This window comes from Macaca nemestrina, chromosome 2, assembly GCF_043159975.1.
Source record: "Macaca nemestrina isolate mMacNem1 chromosome 2, mMacNem.hap1, whole genome shotgun sequence".
NCBI classification, from domain to species: domain Eukaryota; kingdom Metazoa; phylum Chordata; class Mammalia; order Primates; family Cercopithecidae; genus Macaca; species Macaca nemestrina.
The window spans coordinates 153,808,974-153,830,184 of NC_092126.1; the positions used below are offsets into that span (position 1 = coordinate 153,808,974).

The window sequence follows — 21,211 nt, forward strand, 5'->3', positions numbered from 1 at the left end:
ATAATTTCTTCCCTCAGTTTTTCTCTAGTCTCTTTTCAGAACAACTGATTAGTTGGATGTTGGGTCTCTTGAATTAATCCTTTCATCTCTTCTCATTTTCTCTTGTGTTTCCATCTGCCTCCAGCTTTTACTTTTAGTGTGATTTCCTGACTTAGAGTCTGTCTTCATCACTGACTAGTGCTTGATTATGTTACTTAATGTCTTTGTGCTAGTTTCTCCAACTGTAGGGTTAATTATTGAACTCATTTTAGAGGATTATTGTGAGAATTAAATGATTTACTGCATGTAAAGTATAGCACATAGAAAGTAATACATTGTGGCAGATGGCTTTCAGCTCTGGCTGTTATTGCTTCTTCAATTTTATTTTCATTTTTGATATATTATTTTTAATTTTGGGAACTCTTTCTCCCTTTATTTTTATAGCAACTTTTTATTCATGGGTACAGTAGCTTGTTGTAATTCTCTGAGAGTGTTAATTGCAGTTTTTTATTGTTTAGTTTTTTTCTTTCTTACATAGTTGCTTTTATCCAAATTCATTTTTGTTTCTTTTAGTTCCTTTCTTTCCTATGGAAGCTTTCCTCAGATGGTTAATGATCCTCATTGTTGGTCTATATTTAAGAGTAATGTAGCCAGGCACAATGGCTTATGCCTATAATCCTAGCACTTTGGGAGGCCGAGGCGGGTGGATTGCCTGAGCTCAGGAGTTTGAAACCAGCCTGGGCAACATGGTGAAACCCCGTCTCTACTAAAATACAAAATACTAGCTGGGCATTATGGTATGTGCCTGTAGTCCCAGCTACTCAGAAGGCTGAGGCACAAGCATTGCTTGAACCCTGGAGGCAGAGGTTCCAGTCAGCTGAGATTGTAACACTGCACTCCAGCCTGAGTGACAGAGTGAGACTCTGTCTCAAAAAAAAAAAAAAAGGAGTAACAGACTTCAGCTCAGCTGCTGGGAACTATGATCATGCCACTGCACTCCAGCCTGGGTGACACAAGAAATAAAAAAAATACATTTAAACAAAAGAATGAAGGACTTAATACTGAAAACAAAAACCCCAAAAAAGTTTTTTTGTACATGTGTAAACCTCATCAGCTGGCTTGATTTTACTGTGGATTGATTAGATAGGCACCCACACCCTCAACTTCAGTACAAATGTTTCTTAACTTGCAGTGGGGTTATGCCCCAATAAACTCATTATAGCTTGAAAATCTGTTGAATGCACCTAACCTAGAGAACATCATAGCTTAGTCTAACATCCCTTAAACATGCTCAGAACACTTATATTAGCCTACAGTTGGGCAAAATCATGTAATACAAAGCCTATTTTGTAATAAACTGTTGAATATCTCATGTAACATATTAGTATTAAATACTGTTCTGAAAGCGAAAAGCAGAATGGTCATATGGGTATTTAAAGCACGGTTTTCACTGAATGTGTGTTGTTTTTGTACCATGATAAAGTAAGCTGAACCATTGTAAGTTGAGGACTGTGTGTCCATAGGTTTCCTTTCTGGGGCCATTCAGTTTTTTCCAGCAAAAATTCTTCAGTTTCCTGTTTGTAGGGTACTACATGTCTTGTTGCCAGTCTTTGTCTTTGCTTGTTTTAAAACTGTGGCATAGGGGATAGCGTTGGCAGCATGGGGGTTGGAGGTTCACCTTGCAATACTTACACTTTCACTTGTTTTAATTCTGGGAAAACCGAAGAACAGGGCCGCGCTCCTTCATATGAAGATGTGTTTGATATCTCAGGGCTGGGACCTCTTTGGTTCACTCTTCGGTTCAAGTTACCCACAGACTATACCTCGTTTTTTCTGCAGTGGTATGAGAGGTTGTGGTGATCGTGAGTTTACCTGGCTGTACCACATTCAGCCAGTCCTCTAGTTTTAGCCTGCTTCTCAACCCAGGTTTCTGTGGGACCAAAGGCTGAGCCTTTTCAAGGTTCTGGGGTGAAAATTAGCTTGCTTCTCATTAATATCCCCCGATAGTCATTTGGGGCTTTGTCCATTTTCCTAAATTAGTTTCCACTTCATCATCTGCTTTCCATCCTCCAAAAGTATGTCAGCATCTGTGATCCACTGTCATGTCCTTGACTATTCTTTTTGTCCGTGTGGGTTTGTACATTTTTGTTGTTGTTCCTTTACTCATTGTTTAATGTAGCTTGGTAAAGGGATAGAGATAAATGCATGAGTATATTCTATACTTAACTGGAATTCAGGGAAAGTACTACTATTAGTAAACCAAATTGAAATTGTTCATTGATGGACTGCAAGCTATTCCAGAAATATTTCATTAACGTATCCATTCAGCAACTGTTTAAGGAGTGCTTACTGTGTTGTGTGCTAGGCATTGTTATAGTTTTCAAGTAAATATTCTGTTCACATGAAGCTTTCATTCTGTCAGGAAACAGACAATAAACATCTAAACAAAAATAAAATGTCGAGAGCAGTAAATGCGATAAAGGAAAGGGAAGGGATCAAAAGTGACAGGAATTACTGTCTAAGCACATTCAGGCAGATTTTTTTCAGAGGGTAACATTTAAACAGAAACCTGAGTAAAGTGAGAATGATTTATGTAAGTGTCTGGGGGTGGGGGTTACAGAGGTAGGGAACACTCCAGACAGGGAAGAAGTGGAGGAGAATGCTTGGTACAATAAAGGAATGAGGAAGAGGCCTGTGTGGCAGCAGTACAGGGAGGGAGGAAGAAGGTGATAGGAGGTGAGGTCAGAATGGGAGGTACGGCTAGATCATCGTGGGTATTATAGGCTATGGTCAAGAGTTTGTATTTTATTTCACATAAAATACATTTTGGGGAGGTATTGGAGAGTTTTCAGCAAGAGAATGACCTATCTTTGGGGCTTGAATCACAAGCCTACTGATAATGCAAACTGCTGCAGTCAGTTCCTGCCCTGACAGACCAAGCTGTCTTCCTTGATGGTGAGCAAATTTGGGGTTGCTCCCTATTTTTAAACCATTGCCACCAATAGTCCCCACTACAGAATTTCCCTACGTAGCTATATTATATACTACGTAAACCCTGGCTTCCTTGGTTTTTTACCTCATGGGCTGAGTTGTTAAGATTCCTACTCTTTTCCGGCTTTGGGGTTGAGGGTGTTAGGGAACAAGGTCTCACTCCGTCACCTAGGCTGAAGAGCAGAGGCATGATCACACTCACTGTAACCTTGAACTCCTGGGCTCAAGCAGTCCTCCCGCCTCAGCCTTCCAATGAGCTAGGATTACAGGTGTGTACCACCACATCCAGCTAATTAAAAAAAAACTTTTTTTTTTTTTTTGGTAGAGACAGGATCTCACTATGTTGTCCAGGCTGGTCTTGAACTGCTGGCCTCAAGCCATTTTCCTGCCTCAGCCTCCCAAAGTGCTAGGATTTTAGGTGTGAGCTGTTGTGTCCAGCCTAAAATTCCTACTCTTAAGAATTGGAAAGCAGGTGCTTCTACTATTATGTGATACTTGCATTTCTGAAAAATCTTGTACTTCTGCCCACTAAAAATCAAAGCCTTATGGAAAAATAGGGCTTGGAGTAGACCAGAGAACTAACAAAAATAGTAACAATCATAATAAGAATACTAGTTAAATACCCAGTTAAAAAGACATGTTAAATTCCTAATAAACAGAGTAAATACAGGATTTCGTCTTAAAAATGAAGTGAAAGTAGCTTTATGGCAGGGGTTGTAAAGAAAGGTTAACGATGCTGAGTAATTGCATAAATGCATAAAGCTTTGGGAGAAATGCATAAAGATAGAGGGGAACCATACAATGAGCATTTTCAAGACAGCACATGGCCAGACTGAGAAAAAAGGAAAAACCTGGTTGAATAGGCATCATGTGTGACACAGTTCCCTATAGCTTTCTAGCCAGTATACTTTGCATTCTGTGGCTGTTAGTTGGTGATACAAAGCATTACAGAATTGAGAGCTATCACTTGTCAATCAGACTGATTTTTACTGTTACACTGGCATCATGTCTCTATTGACAATTTTATGGAATCAAATTCACATTACAGAGCTAACTTTGCAACAGATCATACCATACTAACAATAATAGCTATTAAGCTTTGTGCCTTGGCACTGCTAAGCACTGTACATATATCATTCTATTTAGTCTTAAGATAAAGCCACAGGGTGCAGTGGCTCACACCTATAATCCCAGCACTTTGGGAGGCTGAGGCAGATGGATATCCTGAGCCCAGAAGTTCAAGACCAGACTGGACAACATGGTGAAACCTTGTCTCTACGAAAAAATTAAAAAGTTAGCCAGGCCTGGCGGCACATACCTGTGGTCCCAGCTACTCGAGAGACTGAGGTGAGAGGATCACTTGAGCCCAGGAAGTCAAGGCTGCAGTGAGCCAGTGAGCCAAGATAGCACCACTACACTCCTGCCTGGGTGACAGAATGAGACCCCATCTCAAAAAAACCAAAAAACACAAAGCCTGTTGGTACTATAATTTTTCATAATTAAGGAAGCTAGGGCACAGGCAAGGGTTAAAAAACTTGTCTACTCATCACATAGTTTAGCAATAGGTGGCACTGGACACTGAAGTTGTAAGATCATACAGGACCAGGGCTTGAGTTGATACCATATATAAGTTCTAATTGTTAGGGAGCATAGAAGCAAGGAGAGCTTGTCTTTAGAGAAAACCTGGAGAGTAACCAGACTCTCAGAAGAAAGCAAAGAGGAGTTTCTGGGACCATGTGGCCCCAGAAAGAGATGGAGAGAGAAGCTGCTTGACAGTTTCTCTAGTTCCCATATAGCCTGGTTGTACATATTGAGATTGGTTTCTGTGAGTATCCTTTCAACAAATCTCTTCTTTTCACTTGAGCAAGTTTGAGTGTCAGTTGTTTCCAAACAATCACTAACAAAAGCACTCAAACCCTCCCAAGTTGTAATATTTGGTATGTATCTGGCATGTCACATTTCAGGGATGTAAACATCAATTTTCAAGTAAGTAGATAAGTTTAACTGCTTTTTCCTATGAAATTGAATAAATTATCAGTTGGAGTTCAAGCCCATGGCTCTCAGATGTACATATGGATTGGATAGAGGTGGGGAAGGTCCTCTGAAGGTAGGGAAAAAGGAGCAGAGAAAGGGAACTTGAATTAGCTGTAATGTTTGGTTTCTCTTATTCTTTAGTAACAGCATATCAGCGTTGTGCTGAATTTTCTTGAACCTTTTTTTTTTTTTTGCTTTCATCCGTGACTTTTACCACCTGTATGTATATTCCTAAATGATACATGTTTTTTAATTTTAAACTTTAAAAGTAGTTATTTTATATGTATTCTTCTCTGTGGCTTGTATCTTTTGTTCAGCATTGTTTTTGAGATTTATCCATGTTGATATATGAATCTCCTAGTTGATTTCTTTTTTTTTTTGAGACGGAGTCTCGCTCTGTCCCCCAGGCTGGAGTGCAGTGGCGCGATCTCGGCTCACTGCAAGCTCCGCCTCCCGGGTTCCCGCCATTCTCCTGCCTCAGCCTCCCGAGTAGCTGGGACTACAGGCACCCGCCACCTCGCCCGGCTAACTTTTTTGTATTTTTTTAGTAGAGACGCGGTTTCACCGTGTTAGCCAGGATGGTCTGGATCTCCTGACCTCGTGATCCACCCGTCTCGGCCTCCCAAAGTGCTGGGATTACAGGCTTGAGCCACCGTGCCCGGCCGATTTATCTTCACTAGGAATAGTTTTTTGTTATATGAATATACCATCAAGTATTGATTCTATTACTTGTGGACATTTGAATTGTTCATCTGTGCTTTTGTGGGGGTGGCAGGATGGGAGTGATATTAGGAGTAGTGCTTCAGGAGACATTCCTGTACATGTCTCCTGGTACATTTGTGCAGAAGCTTCTTTTAGGGTATATAGAGCTAATGGGGGGAACACTTAATTGTGGGGGATATACATGTTCAACATTAATAATGCCAAACTGTTTCCAAAGTAATTAATACACTGTTCCATCAACACTGGATGGATAAGAGTTACTGATGTTTCATATTCTTGCTAACACATGGTGTGATCTCACTCTAGATTTTTGCCCTTCAGGTGGTTATGAAATTTTCGCTCAGTGTGCTTTTCATTTATATTTCCTCATTTATTAATGACATTGAGCATGCTTTTGTATTTTATGGACTGTTTATGCCTCCTCACTTAAGAAATTACATTCTTAAACCTATTTTTGTTTTGGTTTGTTTTTTTTCTCATTAGTAAGAATGTTTATATATTTGTGTTGCTACCTGCTTGTTAGTTGTATGCTTTGCAAATTTTTTTTTTTTTTTTTTTTTTTTTTGAGATAGAGTCTCACTCTGTTGCCCAGGCTGGAGTACAGTGGCACGATCTCAGCTCACTGCAACCTCTACCTCCCAGGTTCAAACAATTCTCCTGCCTCAGCCTCCCGAGTAGCTGGGATTATAGACATGCGCCACCGCACTTGGCTAGTTTTTTTGTATTTTTAGTAGAGACAGAGTTGTGCCATCTTGACCAGGCTGGTCTCGTACTCCTGACTTCAGACAGTCCGCCCACCTTGGTCTCCCAAAGTGCTGGGATTACAGATGTGAGCCACCGTGCCCGGCCACAAATACCTTTTCTCTTATAGCTTATCTTTTCACTGTGATATTTTATATTTATTAATCATTTCTTTCATGGTTTGCACTGTCTATATCTTGTTTCAGAAACCCTCATGATCATAATTCTTTTTTTTTTTTTTTTTGAGACAGGGTCTCACTCTGTTATCCAGGCTGGAGTGCGGTGCAGTGGTGATATATAAGTACTCTATCCACCCCACTGGGCTCAAGCAATTCTTCCACCTAAGCCTCCAAAGTGACTGGGACCACAGGTGCCCACCATGCCCAGCACATTTTTTGAATTTTTACTAGAGATAGGGTCTTGCCGTGTTGCCCAGCTGGTCTCGAACTGCTGAGCTCAAGCAGTCCACCTACCTTGGCCTCCCAAAGTGCTGGGATTACAGGCATGAGCCACCACACCTGTCCTCTCATGACTGTAATTCTTAAATTGTCTTCCAAAAGTTTTAAAGTTTTCGCTTTAGGCCTCCTGGAATCGACATTTGAATATGAGATGATGATTTATAATAAGGTCAAGTTTCCCTAACTTTATTCTTCATCTTTAAGAGTGTCTTGAATACTCTTGGTCTAAAGATCTTCAATACAAATTTTTATTTATTTTACTTTTTTTTTTTATTTTTTAAGAGACAAAGTCTGTATTAGGATTCTCTAGAGGGGCAGGACTAATAGGATAGATGAAGGTATACAAGGAAGTTTATTAAGGAGTATTGACTCACATGATCACAAGGTGAAGTCCCACAATAGGCCATCTGCAAGCTGAGGAGCAAGGAAGCCAGTCTGAGTCCCAAAACCTCAAAAGTAGGGAGGCCGACGTGCAGCCTTCAGTCTGTGACCAAAGGCCCGAGAGCCCCCGGCAAGACACTGGTGTAGGTCCAAGAATCTGAAAGCTGAAAAACTTGGAGTTCGATGTTCAAGGGCAGGAAGCATCCAGCACAGGAGAAAGATGGAGGCCGGAAGACCTAGCCAGTCTAGCCCTTCCATGTTCCTCTGCCTGCTTTTATCCTGGCTGGGCTGGCAGCTAACTAGATGGTGCTTACCCAGATTGAGGGTGGGTCTGCCTTTCCTAGTCCACTGACTCAAATGTTAATCTCCTTTGGCAACACCCTCACAGACACACCCTGGAATAATACTTTACATCCTTCAGTCCAATCAAGTTGACATTCAATATCAACATCACGCTGTCACCCAGGTTATAGTACAACGACAGGGTCGTAGCTCACTACAGCCTCAAACTCTTGGGCTCAAGCAGTCCTTCCACCTCAGCCTTCCAAGTAGCTAGGACTACAGGTGTGTGCCACCATACCCAGCTATTTATTTATTTATTTATTTATTTAGTATTGTAGAGATGAGTTCTCGCTATGTTGCCCAGACTGGTCTGGAACTCCTGGGCTCAAGCAGTTGTGAGCAACTGTGCCCATTCTAAATTTTTAAATTAACTTGTTAGGGTTATACACATATAGAAACAAAAACCTGTTGACTGCTGACTTTTTAAAATTGGAATTGCAAATACTTAAATGAATCAATTTAGAGAGAATTGATGTCATGATATTGAGTCTTCCAATCCATCATGGAAAATCTTTCAATTTATTTAAATTTTCTTTGATTTTTTCTGCAAAAATTAAACACATCTTTGATTTTCCAGTGTTTTATGTTCTATGATGCTATTTGTAAATATCTTACAAAAATTTTATTTTCTCTCACTGGTATGTAGAAATGTAAATGATTTTGTTTATAGATTTTTTTTTAACAATCTTGCTCTTACGAATTCTAATAAATTCATTTAGATTTTTATGTTATCTATGATTTAATGACAGTCTTATCTTTTTCTTTCCAATCCTTGCGCTTTTGTCTTGCCTTATTCTGGCAGAGATCTCCAGTACAGTGTTGAATGGAAGTGTTGATAGCAGACATCCTTGCTTTGTTCCTCATCTTAAAAGGAATGATTTCAACAATTTGCTACGAGCCTTTATTCGATTGTGGACATTGGAGTAAAAGTTGTTATATTCAGCACACACTGAATTTTATCTAATGCTATTCTTATTTTTATTTTTTATTTTTTATTTTGTGAATACATAGTAGGTGTATATATTTGTAGGGGGCATGAGATATTTTGGTACAAGTATACAATGCATAATAATTACATCAGGGTAAATGGGGTATCCATTACCTCAAGCATTCATCATTTCTTTGTGTTATGAACATTCCAGTTGTACTCCCTCAGTTATACTGAAAGGTACAACTTATTACTAATTATACTGTAGTGCTATCAAATACTAGATCTTATTCATTGTATCTAACTATATTTTTGTACTCATTAACCATTCCCCCCACTACCCTTCCTAGCCTCTGATAGCCATCATTCCACTCTCTGTCTCCATGAGTTCAATTGTCAGATGCTCTTTTTTTTATGATCTGAGATGATCATATGATTTATCTTTTTTGATCAGTTAATGTGAATTAGCTCGACTTTGTAATATTAAACCCATCTTATATTCTGCAGTTAATCTCAACTTGATAGGTTAATCTGGATTATGCTCTTACATATAAATATATATAAGTATATAAAAATATATATAAAAAAGAGCATAATCCAGAATATATATATACACACACACACTCTTAGTTTGCTAACATTTTGTTTAGGAATTTTGCATCTGTGTTCATGAGTGAGATTAACTTTTAATTTTTCTTAAATTTATGCTAGCCTCATAAAATGAGTTGGGAGAAGGTTCCCTTGTTTCCTGCCTCCTATAATAATGTACATAAAATGAGAATTATTTGGTCCTTGAATGCTTATAGAACACACCAGTAAAACTGCTGGTGCTTGGAAAGATTTTTAACTATTGATAGAATTTCTTTAATGGTTAAGACTTTCCGGATTTTCAAGTTGTGATTGACTCAGTTTTAGTAAGTTGTGCCTTCTTCAAATAATTTGTTCATTTTGTCTACGTTTTCAAATTTATTGGCATCTAGTTTTTAGAACATCCTTGTTTTGTATTTTTTTTTTAATTTTTATTTTTTATTTTTTATTTTTGAGATGGAATTTCACTCCCGTTGCCAAGGCTGGAGTGCAGTGGCACAATCTTGGCTCACCACAACGTCCGCCTCCCAGGTTCAAGCAGTTCTCCTGCCTCAGCCTCCCGAGTAGCTGGGATTACAGGCATGCGCCTGGCTAATTTTGTATTTTTAGTGGAGACCAGGTTTCTCCATGTTGGTCAGGCTGGTCTCAAACTCCCAACCTCAGGTGATCCGCCCGCTCCAGCCTCCCAGAGTGCTGGGATTACAGGCGTGAGCCACCATGCCCGGCCTTGTTTTGTATTTTTAATGTTTGAAGTATCTCCAGTTATAATCTCCTTTGCGATCCTAATATTATTTGTCATCTCCCTTTTTTCCCCCTGGTCATTTTCACCAGAGTTGTTTTATCACTGATTAATTTTTCTTTATTATTTTCTTCCTTCTACTTTCTTTGCACCTATTTTGCTATTCTTTTTGTAAATTCTTAGGATAGATACTCAAATTATTGATATCTCAGCCTTTCTTCTTTTCTAATATAAGCATTAGACTATATATAGTCTTCTGAGTATAGCTCTAGCCACATCTATCCCCAGGCAACCACTGATCTTCTAATTGTTTTAGATGGATTTGCATTTTCTAGAATTTTCTATTAAATCATTCAATGTGTCCACTTTTTTTGTCTTGATTCTTTCATTTAGAGAAGTTATTTGAGACTCATCCATGTCGTTGCGTATATCAGTATTTTACGTTGTATCCGTTGTGTAGATATGCTTAATCCATTCAGCTGTTGATGGACATTTGGGTTACTTCCAGTTTTTGACTATTACAACTAAAGTTGCTGTGAACATTTGTGTATGTCTTTGTGAGAACATATGCTTTTCTTTTTCTTGGGTAGATAGCTAGGAGTGGAATTGCTGGATCATATGGTTCTTTTTTTAAAGAGACTGCCAAATTGTTTTCCAAAGTCGTCGTATGAGTTCATATTCCTACTAGCAGTGCAGAAGAGTTCTAGTTGCTCTACATCCTTGCCAACACTTAATATGGTCCGTCTTTTTACTCTTAAGCATTCTAATAGATGTGTACTAGTTCTTAATTGTAATTTTAATTTGCATTTCTCTAATGACTAATGTTGAACATCTTTTCATGTGATAATTTGCCATCCATATATCATCTTTGATGAAGTGTTTTATCAGACCTTTTGCCTATTATTAAAATTGAGTTCTTTCTTTTCTTGAGTTTTGGGAGTTCTTTATATATTCTGGGTAAGATACATGTCCTATATGAGATATATGGTTTGCAAATATTTTTCTCCCAATCTATGGCTTATATTTTCATTATCTTGGCAGTCTCTTGAAGAATAGAATTTTTTTGTTTTGATATTTATCGATTTTTAAAAATTTTTATGAATCATGCTTTTAATGTCATATTTAAAAATCTCTGCCTAATCCAAGGTCACATTTTTCTCCTGTTTTTTCACTAAAAGTTTTATAGCTCTGGGTTTTACATTTGTGATTAATTACATTTTTGTTATATTTAACTTAATCACGATGTAGTCAGAGGATCTGGTCTTTATGATACTGAGTCTTTGAAATTGGCTTAATGTATTTTTAGTTTGTGTTTTCTTCCAGAATTTTTATAGGTATTTACATCCATGTTTATGTAGCTATAGAAATATATAGATTTTTAAAATTTAAACAAAATGGAATCACACTGGTTATGATGTTCTGAACGCTGATTTTTTTAACTGTCTCAGATTTAGAGATATACATAATTCCTTTTTACTCTCATATAATATTTTATAGATTAGAGCTATACTTATTTAGCTACTCCTCTAAGACACACATTTAAGTTTGCACATTGAAGTATTTTCCAATTAGATGCACATTTAGTTTTTCCCAGATTTTCTCAAGCATAAATAGTACTGTGACGGACATCTTTATATATGCCTCCTTGGGCTCATATGTGGGAGTGTCTGTCTCTCTAGACTAGAAGTAGAATTTGAAATTAAAAGCTGTCTGGGTCAAAGTAAATCTTCTAAGGGTTTTTTTTCCCCTGACAGTTTTTTAACAGTCACATAACTTCATATGCAAAAAGTAGCACCATTAACTAGATCAGTTATTAATTCAGCAGGTATGCATCAAGTACATACCGTGAGATCCTTCCTCTTAGGGGATTCCAGTTCCTTCAGACTCAGTGCCGCCTTTTTAAACAGTATTTTTTAAAGACCCTTTTATTGGCCGGGCGCGGTGGCTCAAGCCTGTAATCCCAGCACTTTGGGAGGCCGAGACGGGCGGATCACGAGGTCAGGAGATCGAGACCATCCTGGCTAACACGGTGAAACCCCGTCTCTACTAAAAAAATACAAAAAAACTAGCCGGGCGCGGTGGCGGGCGCCTGTAGTCCCAGCTACTCGGGAGGCTGAGGCAGGAGAATGGCGTGAACCCGGGAGGCGGAGCTTGCAGTGAGCTGACATCCGGCCACTGCACTCCAGCCTGGGCGGCAGAGCGAGACTCCGTCTCAAAAAAAAAAAAAAAAAAAAAAAGACCCTTTTACTATACCAAGGTGATATTCATAGAAAATATAAGCATTCATGTGCAAATAACTTACAAAAATCAATATATAATAATTATATTCAGGAGAAATAAAAGGAAAGCAACTTATGAAATAATATGTATTTCATGTAAATGCTCAGGCATAACTACTAAAGATGATATAACAGATAAGTCACATACTTCTTAAGTAAGTACATACTTAAATAAGGGTACTAAGAAGATACAACTGTTTTGTAGATGAAATGTAGAGAGTCAGCTGGAATAAATGTTAAATAGAATTAATGTTAGAATAGGTGAGACTGGACTTACTTATAATATGATGGAAACAGTTGACAGGAGGAATTATTAAGGAGAAAATTGAGGAAGCATGATGCCCTTGCAAAAGATCTGTACCTTATGTGGAAGTGTTGTGCCATAATGATTTGTTACAGTATGTCTTGCCACAGAGTAATGACATTGTGTCATAGAGAACATCTCCTTTCTTGAAATCTGTATGTGAGGTATACCTTTAGTGTCTGATACCTTTAAAAAAGACCTTGGAAAGCATATCCTTTTATTGGTCACAGAAAATAGAGAATTAGAAAATGAAACCATTTTATCTACCAGAATAAAAAATCAAAAATCAGCATCTGCTGTGGGAGAAGGTTAACATCTTACTCAGGGTCACAGGTTGAGCATTGCTCTTGATTTCTCCAGGGAAATTGTTAATAGGAGTGCCACCCAAACTTGAACGTAATTCTAAGTGTAGTGTGTTTCCATGTAATCAGCTGCCCACCAGGATGATTCAGGTTAGCTTTGTAATTGCAGAAGCAGCCTGGTTTTTTTAAATCTTTAGTAGCAATTATTTAATAGGCAAGGAGACTGATAATTATGTTTCAAAGTAGACTTTTATACCTCATTTTACCAAGAAAAAAAAGTTTCCGTGTTATTTCTTAGATGGGTAAGAAAAATTTTTATTTATTTTTTATTTTATTTGAGGCAGGGTCTCACTCTGCCATTCAGGCTGGAATGCAGTGGCAGGAACACAGCTCCCTGCAGTTTCAGTCTCCTGGGCTCAAGCAGTCCTCCCACCTCAGCCTCCCAGCCTCTAGCTGGGACTGCAGGCACATGCCACCACACCCAGCTAGTTTTTTTATTTTTTGTAGAGATGAGGGCTCTCTGTGTTACCCAGGAGGTCTTGAACTCCGGGGCACAAGCAATCCTCCTGCCTTGGCCTCCCAGAGTGCTGGGGTTAGAGGTATGAGCCACCATGCTGCCAAGTTTTTCTTTTAAAAGTGAAGAAAAGGCCGGGCGCGGTGGCTCAAGCCTGTAATCCCAGCACTTTGGGAGGCCGAGATGGGCGGATCACGAGGTCAGGAGATCGAGACCATCCTGGCTAACACGGTGAAACCCCGTCTCTACTAAAAAATACAAAAAAACTAGCTGGGCCTGGTGTCGGGCGCCTGTAGTCCCAGCTACTCGGGAGGCTGAGGCAGGAGAATGGCGTGAACCTGGGAGGCGGAGCTTGTAGTGAGCTGAGATCGCGCCACTGCACTCCAGCCTGGGTAACAGAGCGAGACTCCGTCTCAAAAAAAAAAAAAAAAAAAAAAAAGTGAAGAAAAATGTGAAGGACACCAGTAATTTCAGATGTGGGGTAGAAAATAAGATCATAATGCTAATTTGTAGCAATATTTGCTGGTTTTAAAAGGTAGCCTTGTATTACAAAGTTTTTTTAAATTAATTATAAAAGTTGTGAATTTATTACCATACTTTGTAAAAGTAATCATTTCCACCTCTACCTCTGTCACTTCTTAATCTCCTTACTCGTACTTGTCTTTCTCCATAATGCTTCTCATTATCTACAAACATATATACTTAATTTGTTTATCACATTAGAATGTAGATTCCAGGAAGACCAGAACTTTGTTTCATTTGCTGTTGTGTTCCCAGTGCCTAAAATACAGTGCCTGGAACACAGTGAGCAATCAAGATACGTTTATTGAATGAATAAATCTTTTGCTCTTTTCTCACATGCATATCTGGTTGTAATCACAGTGTGCATATACCTTTGTGTCTTGTGTTTTCATAAAATGTTATTACACAGAATAAATACCATCATCTTTTCCCCAGGTTGCCACATAACCTGCTTTGATCATTGTTTTTCTGTATCCCGGAAACATAGCATAATTTACTAAACTGTCTCCTACTTTGGGACATATAAATTGCTTTTGATCTTTCTGTATTATAAATTAATAGTATATTCACGTGAGGACGAAAAGATGCACAGATGAACAGACAGATGTATATATAGATAGACAGATAAACTTTACAGTGGGAGGACTGGAGAAGTAGCTCTGCAGCTCGGAACAACACCCCAAATCACACTGCAGAGCCAGTCTGGCGAAGCCATGGCTGTACAGCCAGTACCACAAAGCCTGGAGATGGACCTCCAGCTTCCAGTGCCAAGTCTGTGAGACCAGTGAATCTGATTGACCCCCTGCTCTCTTCCAGGGGAAGCAAGATTGCAAATATCTGGCATTGTCTGTTTTTACAGGTAGAGAAAGGCACTACCTCACCCAAACCTCTGGGAGAGGGAATTCTTATATTTCCTAGAAAAATAATTTAGGACCACACACTGATAAAGCCATTTCTGTGTTTAGGATAATTTGTATAAGGTGGATTCCCAGAAGTATAACTATCAGGTCAGAGGACATGAGCAATTCTGATCATAAAGGACCAGATCTCTTGACCTCAATGGTTTAGTCTTGGAACTTTTTGCTTCCTTGTATTAATCTTTCCTTTTACACATACATAAAGCACGTTTACTGGCTGTACTTATTCACTTACTAGTGAATAAAGTGTTGTGTTTCTTTTTTTTTTTTTTTTTTTGAGAGGGAGTCTGGCTCTGTCGCCCAGGCTGGAGTGCAGTGGCCGGATCTCAGCTCACTGCAAGCTCCGCCTCCCAGGTTTACGCCATTCTCCTGCCTCAGCCTCCCGAGTAGCTGGGACTACAGGCGCCCGCCACCGCGCCCGGCTAGTTTTTTTTTTTGTATTTTTTAGTAGAGATGGGGTTTCACCGTGTTAGCCAGGATGGTCTTGATCTCCTGACCTCGTGATCCGCCCGTCTCGGCCTCCCAAAGTGCTGGGATTACAGGCTTGAGCCACCGCGCCCGGCCAAAGTGTTGTGTTTCTTAGAACTTTAAATAGTTTTTGAGGTGAAGGGATTTCTCATCTACTCAAAGGACAATCATCTCTTTTTTTTCCCCTCTTGATTAATTTTTTTTCTCTTTTGGATAGCAGTACCTGGGTTTGTGCTAGAATCTGAGAACGAATTACATATTTATTTCACCATAAATTGTTTTATGTTAGTACGCATACAAACTTCTGGAGTGGAAATTTCATCATTTATTGCAGCGTGAATTTATTCTCAAATTTTTTCTTTCAACCTCCTTCTCCACCCTATGTAAAAGTAAATATCTGTAACACCTCTTTCCTCCTACTCTTCCCCTAGGCTTTTGTTTTGTTTGTTTTTGCTGATTGGTCAGCATTCACTTCATATCAGTTGTTGAGGTATAAAAACCAAGTAGTGAGTCCCCATGTCCATCAGGGGGCTGCAGTGTACCTTAGTGGCAGGTGCTCTTGTCTCAAAACCAGAGAACCTAGGTGTTAGTTTCAGCCTCACCACTAATGCACTGTGACTTCAGGAGCTCCATCCCCTCAGTGGCTTTGGGGAAGGGGTGGGACTTAGACTGGAAGTCATTCTATGGACCTATTATAGTGTTCTTCATTTGCTCTGACTACATATGCCCATCTTCCTGCCAGAATGGGAGGCTTCTGAGTCCAGAACTCAATCCTGTATTCATATGCCTGGTACATGTTGGGTAAATATGGTTAAATGAGCCCAGTTTTGTTCTTGTGGGTCTTTTGTATGTAAAATAGTCTGTATATTCTTGCCTACACTTTAAGTGAAAGAGGAACTTGCAAAGACCTCCTATCTTTAAGAATATTAGGGCCAGGCATGGTAGCTCACACCTGTAATTCCAGCGCTTTGAGAGGCCCAGGTGGAAAGATCACATGAGTTCGAGTATCAGCCTGGGCAACATAGTGAGGCCCTGTGTCTACAAAAACTAAATTAAAGAAAAAATTTGGCCTGGCGCAGTGGCTTACACCTGTAATCCCAACACTTTGGGAGGCTGAGGCAGGCGGATCACATGAGGTCAGGAGCTTGAGACCAGACTGGCCAACATGGTGAAACCCCATCTCTACTAAAAATACAAAATTAGCAGGATGTGGTGGCGGGCACCTGTAATCCCAGCTACTCGAGAGGTGGAGGTAGGAGAATCACTTGAACCTGGGAGGTGGAGGTTGCAGTGAGCCGAGATTGCACCATTGCACTCCAGCCTGGGCCACAAGAGCAAGACTCCGTCTCAAAACAAAAAAAAGAAAAAGAAAAAAATTACTGGGTGTGGTGGCACATACCTGTAGTCCTGGCTACTCTGAGAGGCTGAGGCAGGAGGATCACTTGAGCCCAGGAGGTCAAGGCTGTAGTGAGCCATGATTGCACCACTGGCACTGCAGCCTGAGTGACAGAGCCAGACCTTGTCTTTATTTAATAAAAAGAAGGAAGAATATTAGATTACTGCACTGTTAGGTTGAAGATGCTATATGCAGAATGTGGTGTTTCTGGGCTTTCCAAGTCTTCCCTCCTCTCCTTGTAGGTTTAAAAATGTTTTGAGTTGGTTGGACTCCATGGTAACATTCTTGTGAACTTTCAGTTGAGGAAAGGTGATCTTTAAGGGGGAAGGGGTGGAGGGAGAGAGAGTTTAACAATGGCAACAATCTAGGTGAAGGGAGAACTTTGTAAAGCAGAGTACATCTTCCCTAGAAGCAATTAGTCATATTATTAGACAAACTGTTTCAGCAGCTGGCAAAACAGCAAGAACACGTCGATTTTGCTTCCTTGGTTACAGGCAGTGATAGTGTACTTGACCTTCCGCAGAGCTGGGTCACAGAGAGGGCATCTTTAAACAGCCCTGTCTGGTTTTGGTGAATGGAATCTGCACTGGCAGGATTTGAAAGCAAATGCCCGTGAGTTCCCTCAACCAACCTTTGGCCTGGGAGGTTGCTGAGAAAAAATATAAATAAAGCTGCAGGGAGCCATTGGCATGGTAAGTGTGAGTGTCCTAAAGAAAACAAGACTGCAGTATCGAAGTCTATTCTCTTTCCCTGTGTTTCTGAGAGAAGCCTCCTTGTAATGCAGTATATTTCAATAGGCACTTATTTTTACAGCAGTTAGTATAATAGCAGTGGATTTAGACACCTATTGTATATTTGAAGAAATTCAATTTAATGGCTTGCTGTGCGAAGCTCCTAGCAAATTGTTTCTTCATAGGAACTTGTATTTGAATATGCTGGGTAAATTTAGGTGGGGCAAAAGTTGTTTGTTGTTTTTGGCAGGTTAATCGGCCTGTGAACAGTTTATGAACCATATTGCTCTTGAATAGCTCATTGTTTTACATAATTGTGGGGAGTGGTTGTTGACTCGGGATTTTTGTTTTTTTGTGACAAGAAATTTAGTGCTAAGTTTTATCTTTTTAAAATCTCTATTACCAACTGTAAAATTCAAAACTGTCTAATCAATTCTGATATAAATGATGCTGGTTTATAATATTTAGATTTCATTCCCTCATTGGCTTTATTGTAAAGAAGAGCTGGATATATATATCATCAAGAGAAGTAGTTCTTTACTTACACTGTTATTGTAAGGTTCTAGTCCTTTGAGGACTGGAACTGCACGTAAAAGCCAGCAGCCTCCTATGGATTCCTCTCGCTGATGCAAGTTGCTGCACAAAGGGGGTTAATCTCTTTGCCCATTGGCCCTTCAACACACTTACTATTTAATGGTCCTTTGAAATAAACTAGTGAAGGTTATGTGGTACATTTCAGTTCAAGCTGGAGGTGTCTCCTGCCTGACACCCTTTACCCTACTTAAGCATTTACATTGTTCATGATTTCACTGGAGTGTTAAGAAGTACTGAGTTCCTGTTTGAAATTTGTAACACTAGATCTGCACAGTCTGTGTTTTCAGAGTGTAACTCTGTTATCCTATTAATAACCCATAAGAATTTTTGTAGCCAAAATCCAGAATAAATTATAGATTTAGAAACTCTTAATATTGCACATTGCACATTAATTCAATGATATAAGCATCTTTTTCTTTTGTTAATCCCTTTTTTTTTTTTTGAGATAGGGTCTTGCTCCATTGCCCACGCTGGAGCACAGTGGTGCCATCGTAGCTTACTACCACTGTAGCCTCAAACTCCTGAGCTCAAGTGCTTCTTCTGCCTCAGCCTCCTAAGCAGTTGGGACTACAGGCATGTGCCACCAGGCCTGGATAATGTTTTTGATTTTTAGTAGGGATGGGGTCTTGCAGTGTTGTCCAGGCTGGTACTCAAACTCCTGGCTTCAAGTGATCTTCCTTCCTTGCCCTCCCAAACTGCTGTGATTATAGACGTGAGCCACTGCACCTGGCCTGTGAGCATCATCTTCAGCCTGGATGTTCATTTTTCAGCAAGTGATTGCATGTAAGCCTCAGAAATTTTTCCTGACAATTATTTCTTTATAAAACAAACAACAACAACAACAAAAACCCTGCCATCAAAGCAATGTCATGCCATTATGGAATAGAGGACGTTCTCATTCCAGGATGAAAATGTATGAACTTCTTCAACAGCCTGATAAACCCACCTGTGTCGGTGGAAGCCAGTACTCCTTGGTTTATATAATGAACTACCAAGGCAGGTGTTGTGCTGTACCTCCAGGGTATCTGATTAGCAGACAGGCACAAGAGTAGAGTAAAGCAAAGCAAAGTCCAGGCGGAGTCCCAGGATCAAAGACTGTAAGACAGTGACTGCTTATTCATCCCTAAAGGTATTCATTCCCTAAGTGTTCATTCACTAAGCATTCATTGTGGGCCTAATATGTGCCTGGCCTTGGGAATAAACAGAGAAATAGGAAATGCCCTGGTGCTCTGTGGAGAGTACTAAGGTGCAGGGACTGTGGGAGCCCAGAGGAGGGCATTTGTATTAACCTGAGGGGTGTCAGGAAAGGCTGGCCAGAGGAGCATGGCTTTTATTAAACTCTTTAGTGTTCAGTAAAACATTTCTGTGTTTGGCGAGCATGGTTACCTTTAGAAAGGATGTGAAATGGAACAGATGATTTTACCCTTTTAAGTATGAGTTGGAGACCATGCCTTGGAAGGCCTGTCTAAAGACATTTCACACTGAGCTTGCCCATGGTTTTAATTGAGTCCTTTGAACTGGCAGTTTTCCTGTCAAGGTAAAGTGGCCCTAACCAAGGTATAACACACACCTGGGTGTTGTTTGGCATTTATACAGTGTAAACTAAGTGATCCTATCCTTTGCAACTTGAGCGACTTAAAGGGGTAGAAAATAGGGTAAGGCAAAGGCCAAGACTGACATTAGGCGCTGAGGTGCTAGGCAGGAAAAAATAGAAAGGAGATACTTCAACTAGTCAGAAATGCATCTAATATTTTTATTTCCTTTTTACCAAACTGACTTTTTATTGCTGTGCTGATAAGTCTCAATAAAATATTTCTGGAAAAAAGAGCCAAGCATGGTGGCTCACATCTGTAATGCTAGTGCTTTGGGAGGCCAAGACAGGCGGATCACCTGAGGCCAAGAGTTCGACACCAGCCTGGCCAACGTGGTGAAGCCCCATCTCTACTAAAAATACAAAAATTAGCCGGACATCGTGGTGGGTGCCTGTGATCCCAGCTGCTCAGGAGGCTGAGGCAGGAGAATCGCTTGAACCTGCGAGGCGGAGGTTGCAGTGAGCCGAAGTTGCATCTCTGCACTCCAGCCTGGGTGATAAGAGCAAAACGCCATCTCAAAAAAAAAGAAATGTTTCTGGAAAAAAAGTAAATTTCTTGCCTTGATGTCTGTTCATAATTATCAGACTCTAAATTCATATACCTGCAATAATTTCTTAGCAGTCCCATCATAACATCACTTTGCCTTCATGCAAGACCATATCTCAACTGCCTCTGGTGCCACTAGAACATACCTTTTTTCTAATGGCTTCAGGAGTAGGGGTTCCCAAACATTTTCTGATTAACCTGTCACTTCCAGAGTTAATCATCTTTTCACTGAATCTCAGGGCTGTTCACTCAATCTAAATTTATTACTGAGCCTACAGGGAGCCCATTGCCAATATGGCCCATGCTCCCTCTCAGGTAAAGGGTCTTTAGGGCTTCTCATATCAAGGGAATAAATAAAATTTGCAGGTGTATTGCTGAACAGGTGAGGAAGCCAAAATCCAGGGAGTTTAAACTGTAGCTCAGGGAAGGTAGCAAAGCCAAGGAATAGCAGTGTCAGCACCCAGCCTGTGCTTTCTGGTAGCTGTTCGTCCTCCACAGCAGCTTAGAGGCAGGGCCACATCTGGTTGCCCTGTGCACACAACCCCAACGTGGCACAGAGTGCTTACCAGGTTCAAGTAAAGCATAGACCACTGTCACTTTGTCTTAATGACATAGAAAAGTTTCTGAGATATGTTAAATACTTTTTGAATAGTGTTTTTAAATTTTTGGTTTTTTATCCACTCATCTGTGCACTGATTTTTTTTAAAAAAGCACTTTTTATTGTAGTATAACATACCTAAGTTTAAAATTCATCAGCTTACAACACAATGAATTATCACAGAGAAAACATTTCCATGTACTCACCACCCAGGTTAAGAACAGAATAGAAATTTCCTGCAGCCCAGAAGCTCTCCTTATGCCCCTCTCCCAATCATTACCTGCACCCTCTTCCTTAAAGATGACCTCTACCCCAACCCCTTACACCATGGATTGAATTTGTTATTGTTGTTTATTCTTTTTTTTAAGACAGAGTCTTGCTCTCTTGCCAGGCTGGAGTGCAGTGGTGCAATCTCCGCTCACTGCAACCTCCGCCTCCCGAGTTTAAGCGATTCTCCTGCCTCAGCCTCCGGAGTAGCTGGGACTACAGGTGCGTGCCACCACGCCCAGATAATTTTTGTATTTTTAGTAGAGGCGGAGTTTCA

The 21,211-nt window shown here is 40.0% G+C and overlaps 1 protein-coding gene across 11 annotated transcripts in view; it reads left to right on the forward strand.

Moving 5' to 3' along the window:
* Positions 1-21,211, forward strand: part of LOC105477763 (nuclear receptor subfamily 2 group C member 2) — a 101,699-nt gene that overhangs the window by 27,675 nt on the left and 52,813 nt on the right. The window lies entirely within an intron of this gene.